The 14,346-nt window shown below is 38.4% G+C and overlaps 1 protein-coding gene across 1 annotated transcript in view; it reads right to left on the bottom strand.

Moving 5' to 3' along the window:
* The window catches only part of LOC131668432 (Krueppel-like factor 7), a 298,845-nt gene that overhangs the window by 96,978 nt on the left and 187,521 nt on the right, over window positions 1-14,346 (bottom strand). The window lies entirely within an intron of this gene.

Raw genomic sequence — 14,346 nt, 5'->3', positions numbered from 1 at the left:
TAAAAGTACACATTCTTAAGAGAACATCCGCGAACAAATTTCCTTCGGATGCTACTACTCGCGGGCTCGTTACCTATCGTGAGCTCGTAAATTTCCTTGTCCTGCCTATGCTGGCATTTTGCTACTGTGATAGCCTTTGCAGCGGTATTTGCCGTCGTGATTATACGCGACGAAAGAGAGATTGCCGGATCATGAAGACGAGAGGCGGGGAGAAACGAGCGGCGCCATTGTTTCAGCAAATGGAAGATGATTTAATGAGTTTCGGGGATATGGTCCGTTCTGATCGAGCGGCAAGCACAGTGATCGCGTGCCTGAGACCGCGATGCAAATAGTTTTTTTTTCTCTCCTTTGCCGGATCGTGCACTTTTTAAGTTATCACTGAGCATTCGATGAAGCATCTTCGTCAAGAATAACGCAGATCAGAATTAACGCGCGAAACGATAAGAAGCGGCTCTCGAACGAAAGGCGAGAGATAGCCGAATTAAAAGGTTCGGCGTGCGCGCTGCTCGCGCACAGTAGCCAATACCACTATTAAGTCAGACATGCCGCTCAGCTAATTACCCATCAAGCGGTAGCTCGCGAGTCAGCGCGCGATCTGCACGCTTTACACGCATACGACAAACCGACGGATCCTGGCATCGCGGCAGCCTATCTGCAAGCAGCGGAGGAGGCGCAATTACCCCAGCGTCGGACGGCGCAGCCGCGACGCGACGTCGGCGGCGAGCGCTCTCGATGATAAGGCACGATAACGAGCGCGGCGCGCGTCGTGCGGCGCTTTTAGCGCGGCCGCGAAAACGCGCGAATCCCAATCAGATATCATTAGCGTTTTTGCACGCGCGAACGGCAAAAACGTTCCCACGCGCCGCGCGAGAGATCCGCGCGTGTACTCAAACGTATGCAAGATTTTTCGGATGCGCGCTCGAAGCTTTCGTGACGGGGTCAATGACGAGGCCGATTACAGGCCGCGTCTATGATTTGCGTTGAGCGCGTGAGCTTTTGGTGTCGAATCAATTGCGACTGATATGTAAATTGGCGAGACAGAGAGAAATCTCCTATTAGCGCTTCGAGCGATCTATTGATATGTACGGCAAGAACTGACGAGTCTTTCGGACTCCTGACTTTTCCAGTTGAATATATTTTTGGTACGAACTTGCAGGAAAACAATTTTTAAATGTATTTAAATTTAGGATTTCTTTGTCCAGTATTTTTGACGTGCTTCATGTCTTTTGTTTTTTTGTTTTTTTTTTGTTCATACCATTAGACCATCAAAAAATCATGGTATTTTGTTCAAATAGTAAATATTATATAACGTCAAACAAAAGATTATGCGATCAAAAGATTAATGCAAAAATATTATAATTTTGTATTTTCCTTTTTTAAAATATTACATTTTTCTTTTCGTGTTTTGAAAGATCGACTAACAGAACTTCAACTTTTCGTTACTGAACAGTATTCTATTTCATATTTACACTCGAAATGTAACAATCAGCATATCCTTTTTATTATTGTGAGCTTGTAAAAAGCAGTATCTCTCATAGAAAAAAATTACTAATGACTCAATAGAATCTAATGCCACAAATAGGCAAGCGCAGTCATTTTAAACGGTACAAATCAAAGAATGTCACGTTGTCGAAACAGTCGATGATGAAGCACCATAAATTTACCTAATGCCGATCGATTTCAAAAACCTCTTGGGAACAAAACTGAGACAAAGACAATTCAAACAAAATTGCAACATCTCGGTCAAGAATTTTCTTGTTACACGAAATAACAAAAAGTTATATTTAGTGTCGTTATTATATTGTAATTCACGTTTATTATCCTTCCGATTGTGCAAATATATTTATAATAATATACTTTCAAGATCATAAAATATATCGTGCTTAGAACTGTTTCGTAAATGTATAAAAAATAGTCATCAGTCACGTCGATAAAAATATTCGGTCTGCGTCGAAAAACAAGTTTATCAAGAACCGGAAACAAACAGCTACGTCCAGCCGAGCAAATAAGAACATCTTCAGTAGTGACAATGGAGGAATCCTTTGTAGCTCGCGATGAGTAATACAATATCCTGAGGTTCTGGGGGACGAGGGCGCAGCTTAGCTCGGTTGTCGGTCGTGAGGCTCGAGTACACCAAGAAGAAGAGTTGCGAGATCCGTCGCCTCGTGTGGCCATAGGACAATAGTTCTCGCGGCCGCTCTTTTGTGGGAGGTACGGCGGTGACTCATTCCCAGCCCCAGGGGACAGTTTTCCATGTTTTTTTTTCGTTTCTTGCCATTTTTTGAAGATTATCACGAGACTGCTTGGAAATCGATGCTCGAAAGTGCTATTATAATTAATATTTTACATTATTTTTCAAATATACTGTTGATAAAAAATTATTCTTTTTTTAATAACTACGTTCACATAATTGTGATGTTTTTCAGTTGATTCTAATTAATCGATAATATTCATTGAAAAAATTAAAATTTAGAGAATATAATTCCCACAATTCCACGCTGATAATTTCATCATTCAGATTAGCTCGAGGGAGCAAAAGCATTTTCAAAGCGTCGCGAGTATACGAGCCGAGATACAGTCACGGCCTATTATCCATCAAAATTCGCTCATTGCCAACTCAAGATTACTTCACCGCCTACTCCATCCCTGCCCTTGTCGGCTTCGAATCTCGCTAGATCAAATCCTTTTTTGCGCCATTTAGCTCTCTTTGATTCGCAGTTATCCATCACTCCTTTTTCTCTTGCGACACCACTCGCGCCACTCTTTTTTGCATATCTATCGTTACAAAATCACAGATATCGATTCAGGATGAACTCTCGATTACCGACGATTATTAGCAATTGTAGGGGAGTGTTAGCAATTTTTGCCGTAATGATGAAAGTTTGGTAAGAAAAGGTATGTTCTATTATAATTTTGGGGGTGTTTCTGAAGTATATTTTTTACAAATGGATGAAATCTTTTTATTGATAAATATTATCTGATATATAATACATCATAATTATGATCAATCTTTGTTGGGGAATGTAAATGTATCGTTGCGTTGAACGGTTTTTTCTTAGAACACTAAGAAACGTGACTCGTACTATTACTAATTACTGGCCTGTCATGAATTATAATAGGGTAGTCATTGAGTTATATTTTATATAGTCATACGTATTGTACCTGTACAATTCATTCTTAGATTTTATATTCTTTTGTCCCATCACAAAGTACATTTTAGTTAAAGTTCAATCACGGATGACGGTTTCGTTATTAAGCTACATTATTAATAAAAAATGTTAAAAATTAATAATTGATATCATTAACCCTTAAAGTACAGTGAATGATTTTCACCCAAATACTATTCTCTATCTTGGATAGCTCGTTCGTTCTGGAAATCTTGGTTTTTAGAAATAAATAGCTTACGGAATCTTGAATCATCGTAATGTCGTAAAGAATGAACTGGTTTTAAAACGAGAAGATCATTTCAAGGGCACGTTTGTCTACAACTTTTGAACTAGAATATTATCAGTGCAGAATCATTATTCATTTTTTATGAAAATACAATATATGACTTGTTTAAACTAGTTCGTGTTCTGAGAGTTCTAATTAAAAAATGTCTACTTCTAATTTGTTTGTCGCAATAACTTGCAAAGTTGTGCTTCAATAAAAAAAGTATAATAAAACCATTCACTCAATATCGCATAGCGCTAACACATAGAATTTCAATAGAACAATCCCCATCAATTGTAAGAACAATTCAGTCTCATTTGCGAACGATACAAGATCGTATCAAAGCAGAGCACCGCGGAACGCTCAATCAAGGAGAAAAGAGCGTGCCGCAACACAATCATCGTCGGTACATAAGGCTAGTTTCGCGCTTAACCTTAATGACGCGTCTTTAACGACAAGATGTGCCCATCCTTTTCCCACGAGCCTCTAGTTCCCATCGTATCTGCCCTGATTTGAAACTTCAACAGCCGGCCAGACAAGACAATCTTTTATCTTTTTACCAAATGTACATTTGCGGCTGCCTCCAGGCATTTTTTAATTACTTTGACTACAGTTCTACATGCGATGATGGATGCGAACGCGTTTGCACGGCTCGTAGTGATTTGTTATTTCATTGCGGCTGTATTGACGCTATTACAGACGGTCGTATAGAATTTCACAAGGAAAGAGATTTTGTACAATTTCAAAAATGCTATGATAATAAAAAATACTTGGTTTTGAGCGTAAAACTACTTTTTTTATGTTCTGCATCAGTTCGTAACCGCAAGAGCAAAATAACTGGAAAGAAAAATCTTTAGTTTCCGTTCTGTGTGAAAATAAACGCAGTAACATCAGGAAACATGGAAACTTTGAAAAAGAAAAAAATAGGAGGACCTTCTCGGGCTAATAGAAGTGCGTCCTCAAGGCAGATTTCACGGGCGTCAAGGTGGGGGAGAGCGAGAGAAAGACAGAAAGAGAAGGCGGGAGGCTTAAACACCAACTCTATTGGTCCTGACTTTTCCAACGGGAAAATGTCGATGCCACCTCTCTACAAACTAGGAGGAGCCTATGACAAACTGGGTCATCCTATCTAGCGGTAAACGAAGCTTCTCTCTCTACTCTGCCGCCAATGACACTGCTTTTCCTTTTCGCTCGCTGGTCGTGCTGCTGTTTGCCTTTTCAATCGTATCCAAGTCGACAAGCTTTTTTTCTTAGTCTAATGTGGAGAAATTACGTAGATTACGTTAGTCGGTATTACGTAAAATAGGAATCGTCATATTCAAACAAACTATCGTGAGCTTGTAACGTAAGCATTTTATCGAGCTTGTACCGAGGAAGCAATAAAGCAGATAAATATTGATTATAGAATTCGAAATTTTCGAAGAAAACGATATATCTGGGAAACGCGTATGATCACACGGACATAAAAAAGGCAGGGAGGAGAAATTCGATAGAGATTAATTCGCGATATGTAGAGAGAAGGAGGACTCCTGAATTAAAACGATATTTTAGAATAGATTTTACATGAGCCGCATATAGTGAAATCGGATATACGAGCAATTAAGAATTTATGCGCTACGATATATGAAGTGTTTCCAATTTATACGACGTTTAATCATTTCATACACAAACGCCATGTTTATTGCCTCTTGCGAGAGCTGCATATCAAACAAAAAATTTATCGATTTCCGCAATTTTTTTTTTCACTTCGCTTACAGCTTTCACTTTGCCCCTTGCAAAGAAAAAACCGAATCTTTTTATCTTTCTTTCAGTTTCGTTTACTATGAGAATGGAAACGGAATGTTCGCAAATGCTCGCGAAGCTCAAAGAAAATAAAGATGAAAGCCGGAAAAGAGGATGAAGCTTAAGGTTGAGGCTGATTATCCGCAAGCCCTTGCTCTTCCGCGTGACAAAACCGCGCGCGCGAGAGAAAGATGGGGTATCTGTTGCAATGCTATGCTATGCGCGCGCGCGCGTCCGGTGATGTACGACGCCGCGAGTAGCATAAGTTTTGCTTTTACGCACTCGCGTAATTCCAACCGATCAGATATACACACCGAGTTCGCCGGGATACAGAGACATTATGCGCGCACTAGGTTGCAATTCACATATAATACGTGTATGCTTCTTGGGTTGGGTTTCGCGTGCGTTTGTTTAACTTTCTGATGGTTTCGGATCAGACGCGTGGAATGAACTCTACGAATGTTCCGCACGAATACAAATTTGGAAAGTGGAAGTTTGGTCACTGGGCTATTGCGAATTTTACGCAATTGAGAAAGCCTCTTGGGAACGATTGAATCGTAACCATGTCCGTAACGCCGTTTCGAAGTGTTGTATTTAAACGCGTTATCTCGTCTCTCAATTGGTATGAACAGACTGTGTCTAATTAGTTGAATATAACCGCCGAATCGTGCTGTACAAAATAAATATTGATTCTATATACACGCTTACGCACGAAGCATCGATACCGCGTAATATTTTTCCAGTAACCACGTGACTAGAACCATAACATTGGAGAATAATCGACGTGTAGTTAAATGAAAACATAAAGAACCATATTACGATACGTCACGATTAAAAAGCCGAGAGGGAGGCGTGTAAAACAAGAAGCTGAAGGGGTCATTACCGTCGAACACCTACAGCATGACTTACGAGGATGAGGCCCTCCGCGGATATATATAAGCACGTCGAAGAAATTGCTGCACGCGATACCAACACACCATTCTCCTACACTATGCCTAAATTGTTTTTGCTACAACACCTGCGTAATAGGTGGGCGATTGTTTCGTCGTCGGAATTAATTTTTAAGCGGAAGAATATCGGGTACGTCGTGCGCGCAGAATTTATCATTTTCGATGGTATGCATTTGTTAAAAACCGAAAGATAATTAAGTGAGCTTCGTGTTTCGATTTGAAGATACCACGCGCGTGTCTTATCATCGAAGCGTTTCGCGTTGAATTGAAAAGAAAAAAAAAGAAAAAAGGAAAAAATCCAGGACGGAAGAGCGGCATTTCCCCGTTCCTCGGCGGCAGCAGCAGCGGCACGTATCTCGTAAACTCTCATAAACCAAGCTCTCGAACAGGCCGTTTCTCGTGGTACATGCGCCTCTTTTCGTCGCGCGCAAGCAGGCAGCCGATCCTCTAATAACGAGCACCCGAGCGTTTTTCGTAATTGCTCACGCCAACAGTGTGTGTAAGCCGGAGGCGCGATGTCCAAGCGAAGAGGCGTCACGAGGTACAAGCCATTCGCGCGAGTTTTAAAAAATGACTGTACTTGTTTCGTGGAAAAGTCTTGTTTTTTTTCTTTTATTTTTTCACTTTTGCAGATGACTTTCTTTTCTATTTGGTATAACATGAGATTTAAATTGTTTTTGTGAGAGTCAGGCAAATGGGAGTGCACTGTCTGCAGGACTTTCGCATTTGCAGGAAAATTTATTGTTAAAATCATTTTTGTTTCTTTTTAAGTGACAGATATGTGTAGTGGACAGCCGTTAATCATTAAATAATCGAAGAATTTCAAGTGAGAAAGTAAAAATGTTGATATTTTTGTGATATTTTTAGAGCAAACGTATACATCATCATTAGTTATTTAATATACAAGATTAAGCACTAAAGTATTAATTACAATTAGTAACAATTGCCTTTAAGAATAGATGCATCCCAATAGAGTACTTCATATAGAAATTATATGTCAAATTCCATGTGACATTGGAAAAGACGACACATTGAATTATGCTGTTTTGGATCTGTTCTCTCGTACAATAAAACCAGGATCATGTGGTTTTACTGTTATGAAAGAGCCATAAAACCTGACGGAGCGAGTTATGGAACCTAACTTTCCTAGTAGATACAGCTCTATCCTATATATTTGCCGGGACTGAGTTTAGTTAATCCTAAAGGTAATATTAATCTAGACACTTGCAGTACCGATATGGTGTGGAATTAGAAAATTAATAGGATAGGTTGTCCGTGCACGAACTAAAGAACATAAAGGAGGAAAGATAAAATATCGATGAGAAACTTACTTTTATTAATATACTTGTTATTGGTGATTCAATATTACGCACGGATATATTGCGAGGACTCCAACAAACCTCGAAAATTAAGGTAGTACCTTTCAACAAATTGTATAACACAAAATGTGTCGTGGCGCTAGGTGACATTACAGTGCCGCTTCTACTAAGGCATGCGCGAGTCTTTCATCGATTTGCGATCGACATTCCTCCTTGGTTCTCAGAGTTTTTCTACAGTCCAGAGTAACTATCTCGCGGTAATTGGCCTAATGATCTCCACCCACTTCCGAATTACTCGAAGCGCGGGAAACATCGATGTATAATTAGCCGGAAGCGCGATCGGCTTCGAAATATATTGAATTTTATAATCATTGAAATTCCTTATCATATGTACTCGTGCCTAAAATATAAATATATTGGTTTACTCTAGTCTACCATCTTGCTTAATAATCGATTTCAGAGACTGTTTGAATATTTGAATCTGTAAAAAGAAAAATGTTCTCATAATATAACTTTAAAAGGAAGAACAGAAAAACTTATTCAAACATTAATCTATCGCTGCTCAAAAAATGTTGGAACAAGAGATACATTAGTATGACGTATTTACGTTGCATTTGTTTACCATAAAAAGATTCAATATGCGAGTTAATAAAGTAACAACTTCAGTTAATTAATGAATTGGATTTGTCTTTACGATTCTTTATTAATCTTTTGGCATCATTAATAATTATCATTTCATATTTACATTAAAACAATACTATATAACAATTTCGCAACGTCAACCAAGAATACGAGAAAATTATCCATAAACAAATTATGAGAATCAATACAATCACATATATATCATTCATAACGTTTGATTGTAATTCCCAATGAAATTCAAGCGGAGGCGTAAAAACTGAAATATGACACGTAACTACATTAAATCCGTAGTCAGAATATATTTTTCCAAACTCAAATATTGCGGTAGCAGTGCTGACAAGTCGTTGTCATTAGATTTACATAGCTAGGATTACGAGTGTGTGCGAGTATGCTACGTGTTTTAATTGGCCTCCCGCTGCGTGAAAATTTACCTGCGTCTCATAAATTAGAGCGAGAGATTATTCCAAAAATAAGAGGAATTACACTTGCATTTCCGATTCAATTATACAAAAGCGAGGATTTGCAAATGAAATGCACCCACTCTGGTATGTATGATGGAGTTTATTTTGATAGCAACGTTTATAAACCACGTGAGAATGAAACCATTGCAGTAAAACAGTAGATAAGGATAATAACCTCGGGTGTCGAATTTGTCAATCGTGGCAACGGTGGCAAAAACAAGCCTCGATAAATAACCCTTCGAGAGACCACTTCTTCAGTTTCATTCTTTCTCCGAGCCACTTTCATAATTAAAACATTAGCGCGAACTCGCGGCTTTTTCCATCCCTCGATGGTGTAGAAAAAAAGAAAGCCGAGAGCGCGCGCGAATCGGCTCGTAAATCCAATGCGGCGAAAACGGTCGTTGCCGTAGAAGGCCGTCTGCTCGAGCGAGCGCGAAAGAAAAGCGCCGATACCGCGCTTTTATTTATTTTTTTTTTTTCGTCGACTCTCTCAGCGCGGGTGCCCCACACGTTAACTTGTGCGAGCTCCCTTTTAATATGCTGTCGATAATTTTACGCGCCATATTCCGCGATGGAAGTAAGAAAGTGCTATGTATGGTTCTGAGAGCTGCCGATTACTTTTACTCCGTAGTGTTTTTAAAATGGAGGTTTATCCTCAAACCTGATAAAATTTTGAACGCAAATGACACTTTTGTCGATAATACAAACGGATCGCCAATCAGATGAGAAAATGAAGAATAACATCTATATGTATGTGCATTCTAATATTCCATATGATTATTGGATATATTATTCTTGCGATTGGAAAATCAATCCAGTTGGAGTATGTATATCACGTGCAGTTTTATTTTGTGAATATCTTGCCTTTTAATGACATTTATCGCGAAATTACTTTGGTTTGGGTCAATTTTAATTCTTATAATTACAAAAACTTATTTTAAATATTTATATAAATTGATTTTGACGGCAGAATAAATATGAATTGCAAGTTAATTGACGTAAGCATATAGCGTGGTCATATCTATTTCATCACTATGAATCAATGAACGTTACCAAAAAAATTATTTCTGTCAATTTTAATCAATATAAATTGTTTTTACAGCACACGGAAATAATAACTCAAGTATGACCTATTGACAAGTCATAAATTTTCCGATAAATACAACTACAGCTAGTAGTGTTGTTCGTACATAATTAAAATTATTGTACTCTTCAAAATTGATTCGTTGAAATTATTTCAACTGATCGATAAATAACGCTGTATAATTTTTAATAACTTTTTCATTATTATTGCATGCAGATACTCAATTCAACTTTTAAAAATGACCAAGTTTAACTAGTGCAATGGAGAGAGAAAAAAGTAGGACGATAAAAATCCATCACAAAGGCCCATCTTAGCGCGGTCTGCGCGCATAATTCAACGCCGCGAGAGAGTAGCTCGCTGCCTAATCTTTTTGCCGCGATCCCCTTAGAGTGCCCATACTCGTGGAGAGCTGCTTGGTGAGCTGATGGACGCGTGAGCGCCGGTTTTCCCAGGCGCGGTGCAAACCTCCGCGTAAATCTGCCCGCCTGCGCGTGCGAAAGAGGCTACAACGGCTAACGGTTTGCCCTATGGAAATTGATTGAGAAGGGAGAGGAGCCCCCCGGACAAAGTGTATCGATGCATTATGAGTTTTCGAGATTAGTGGCTCTTTGCGTCTTTGACGCTTACTTTTTTTTGATTGATCGAGGAAAAATAGCAAAAAATACAAGTAGTTTTTGTAACGTTATTTTGAAGCGTAAATCATTGAATTGATTGGCGATGGCTTAGCGATTTCGATAAAATGGTAGATCACTACTACAAACCATATTGCAAAAAATATAAGATTAATGCGTTCGATAAATCGCGTTTAGGAATAGACTCATCGATCCAAGAGGACAAGGTTTTTATCGTGAAAGATAAATAAGCCAAAGATTCTTTACGAGTTTCGTCACCTATGAAATCGACTTTTTCAATATATATAACTGAAGACGATCAAAGGTCGCAGCATGAATGCCGGAAACGCGATTGCAGATAGTGAAGCTACTTTAAAATAGTACATTTCGATACCAATTCGGAAAAGAAGATTTTCGTCTCGTGTGTGATGTTGTTGCCGGGGGGAAGCGAAGCAGTCACGTGGAACGAGAACATCTCGTCCGGAATACATTTCGCATAAAACATTTTAACATAACTTTCCGAATGTGCGCAAAGTCGAGCTGCGCGTATGGCGTGCCAAAGAAAGCATTAATGCAAATTTTAACTTTATTAGAATTCTCTTTTATAGAAACTTCTATCAATTAAGTTATTAGATATAAATTCGATTAAATAAAGCATAATTGTGAGAATGTAACAACTACTTTTAATTAATACAATTATTTATTAGAGGGTGTTTTATTTTATCACATGACATCCAAAAATCATATCCATCTGGTTTTCGAAAGTTCATGTGCAAAATCATACTATATATAGTAAGCGTGGCAGTCAGACAAGTAAAAAATCATTTACACAACTACAATTCCGAAATAAAGGAATTTCTACCTGTCGAATGTATCTAAACAATACACTTCTCGTTTCTTAACAGTCGCTATAAACCGCAGTACCATGCCGAAAGCGAAAGTGCAATAAGCAGAGCAAACGAGGCGTTGCTCCGAAAAATTCACACATAAAAATGTCAGCGAGCCAATAATAATAAATTTTTCATGCCTTAATATACTTGAAGTATACCGCGACTGTTGAATTGTGTAAATGCCGATTTCATGATATCATTACTTGAGTAAAACGAAATCTACTTTGATATGTGTGTGTGTATGCATGTGTGTGTACATTCTCATTTTTATCTCGAATCGTGAGCTACGAAAATTGTAGTAACAATATATCAATATATGTTATTACTATTGTATAGATTGATAAATTAGGAAAGGGTTTTGCTACTTTTTTTTGGAAGTTTAGTTAATATTCAAAATTAGCACTCAGCTCAAATACAAATTGAAATTGCATTTATTAAATATTACAAAGAGGGTAAAATAATTTGTACGGGAAAGTCAACACTAAACAGCCATGAATTTAACCCCATTCCAACTACAATCAGCAAAAAATGCACCTGACCTTCCTCAATTTCTCACGTGACCTCAAAAAGACCTCTATACTTATCTCGCCGCGTTCAGTTCGAATACCTCATTGATTCGAACAGATATGCAAAACGACACGTCGTGAAGGGAAAATTCCTCAATGATGGCGGAAAAAGTCCCTTTGAAATCTAAAATCCCGACTAGAAAACGTGTTAGATCCAGTAATCATTATTTGGTGTAGTTGAAACATGCTGAAATTACTGACAAACAAATATGAGTCTTCTAATCAATCACACGTTTTTTGCTATTTATAGCGGGATTATGCAGTTTGTGTAGGTATCTTTTGGTACCCGTCGGAATGTCGTGAGAAGAATTTTTTTTTTCTATTTTAAAAACATGATCAGTCACCGACATCCAGCGTTATGATTGGTCGATGCTACAAAAGAACGCGAAATTTTGAATACTCGTACATTTTGAAATATTTCTATTATATATCTAGGAGTGTGAGATTTATATTTCAGCAGTAAATTCAATTTATTAATGATTAATAGAGATGATAATGGAAATGTGCCGTTAATAAATTGTTTTGAAAATGAGGTTATGTTTTGATATTATCAGTACAAATCGATAATTTTATATAAAAGGTTCAAATAATATAATAAATAACAGAAAAACCATAAAAGAAAGAGCGTGCTAAATGACACTAGTTTATCACAACAAATACACTTGCTGAAGAATAACCCCATGATTAATTGCGTTATTAAGAATTGAACTTAATACAGAAGAAATAAATTAAGACATAAAGGTAGTCAATAATGCATTCGAAATAGTAAGAGCGGATCATGTGTGCTCAATTGAATCGCCAGTCGACGATTGACGATTCTCGTCCTCGCAGGTTGAGGTTTTACTCCTCAACTCTCAAATCGTTCCAGATTGTTTTGGCTAAGGTACTTCCGCGTTGCCTTAGCGTTAAGACCATGCCATACCACCACATACAGCTACGCTCCGTTTGAAATTTCTTCACAATTCTATAGTTACCTTGCAAAATAATTTTACAAATGATCAAATTTGGTAAATATTTTACACAAGAAATCATTCGATATTTACATGTGCTTTCAAATAATTTTTTTTTTTCGGTTCTATGATAACATATTTTTTGACGTGAAGTTACACGCAGTAGTGTTATGACAAACACAACGATACCATTGAAAGCAGGACAAATAAAAATCGAAGAAGATAGATAAATTGCTGAAACAAGGGAGCATACGATTAGTATGAAAGTATGTGCGGGTGGAGTTTTGAGAAACGTCTGTAAGTGTGTTTTCATGTTTTGCACTTTTACTTACAAAGTAGCTCTTAAAACGAATGATAAATTTAATGGGGCCTCTTACGCGCAATTATATGCGCAAACGCGTCGTAAGCACTGTATTTTAAATGTGTACTTAAATGGCTCATAATTTTATATGCTTAGATACGGTAAGAATGTTGATCAAATATGAACAGGCGAATTCGTTTTGCGGTAGTCATTGAAAAAATCTTTCGACGTCACTGCATCGTAAAACAACGCGATGATCTCTCGCGCGTACGAGATCATCAGCTGGCAAATCGATCCGCGTCAAAAGCGTCAGCGCGGACCGCGAAGGGAATTCCAAAAGCAGAGCGCTAAATTATGCACACGAGCGGCCGCAGATGTTGCTTTACGTAAGCGCGCGCAACGCGATGCAAAAGGAGCACAGGCCTGCCTATGCGCGGAGCGCGTGACGTGCACGGAATACGTAAAGAGGAAGGGCAGGGCGTACAGACACACGGCCGAGAGAAAGATCGCGATTCTCCGATCATGTTTTGCAGGCCTCCCAATTACGTATATACAGCCGCGATCGCATTAGAATCCAACCTAATAGAAGATCCATCTCCTGTCGGGCAACAAACAGCAGATTGTTATCTCTCGCGTGCGTGCAGGAATACAACAATAATTGGAGATTTGCATGGGCTTTTATTCGTTTCTTTTTTAGTGCCTTTGCTCTTCGAGCGAGAGAAACTTTAAAAGAGTTTATTGCGAAATCAGAGAGGAGAATACTCGGCTAGTTAAGCCGAAACGGGATGACGGAGAGTAGGAAGAGTAGCCCGGTTTGGCTGTGCCAAGCCAAATCGGCTACTGGAAAAATTCGATAAGCTCGGTTTCGAGCTCTCTTTTGTGGTTTTCGCGATCGCGAGCGGATTAAGCCGTAGGCAAATAATTGCCGTCGAGTTTGATGTGTATCGAAAATAGAATGTCGCCTTTCGTGTATACCGACTGTTCTCGGCGATATACCGCTTGAATGATTTGACTACTTCAGTTATACTTATTGCACACAGCAATGAAAAACGAAGCTTCGCATGTCGGTAAAGATCTAGATTAACATCGTCGTACACGTTAAACTTCGATCGTTATTTCAATTCTTGAGAGATAAATCACTCCTCACCTGGCAAGTTATTTTTTTTCACTTTCTCAAAATTATCAACTTTTACATATACTACCCATTTCTTCAAATTACTTTGCGTGAAAATGCAAATCCAACTGATTATGAGCTCTCCTGGAGAGATTTTATTTGATAGGCAGAATTGTTCACTAACAATTGTGCAATGCTCGATGATGGACGCAAAGACCGAAAAATGAGGGATGGTAAATCCACC

The sequence above is a fragment of the Phymastichus coffea genome, unplaced genomic scaffold (genome assembly GCF_024137745.1).
Source record: "Phymastichus coffea isolate CEN01 unplaced genomic scaffold, Cenicafe_Pcof_1.1 PCOF00077, whole genome shotgun sequence".
NCBI lineage: Eukaryota > Metazoa > Arthropoda > Insecta > Hymenoptera > Eulophidae > Phymastichus > Phymastichus coffea.
This window is presented reverse-complemented; position numbering and strand designations above follow the sequence as displayed.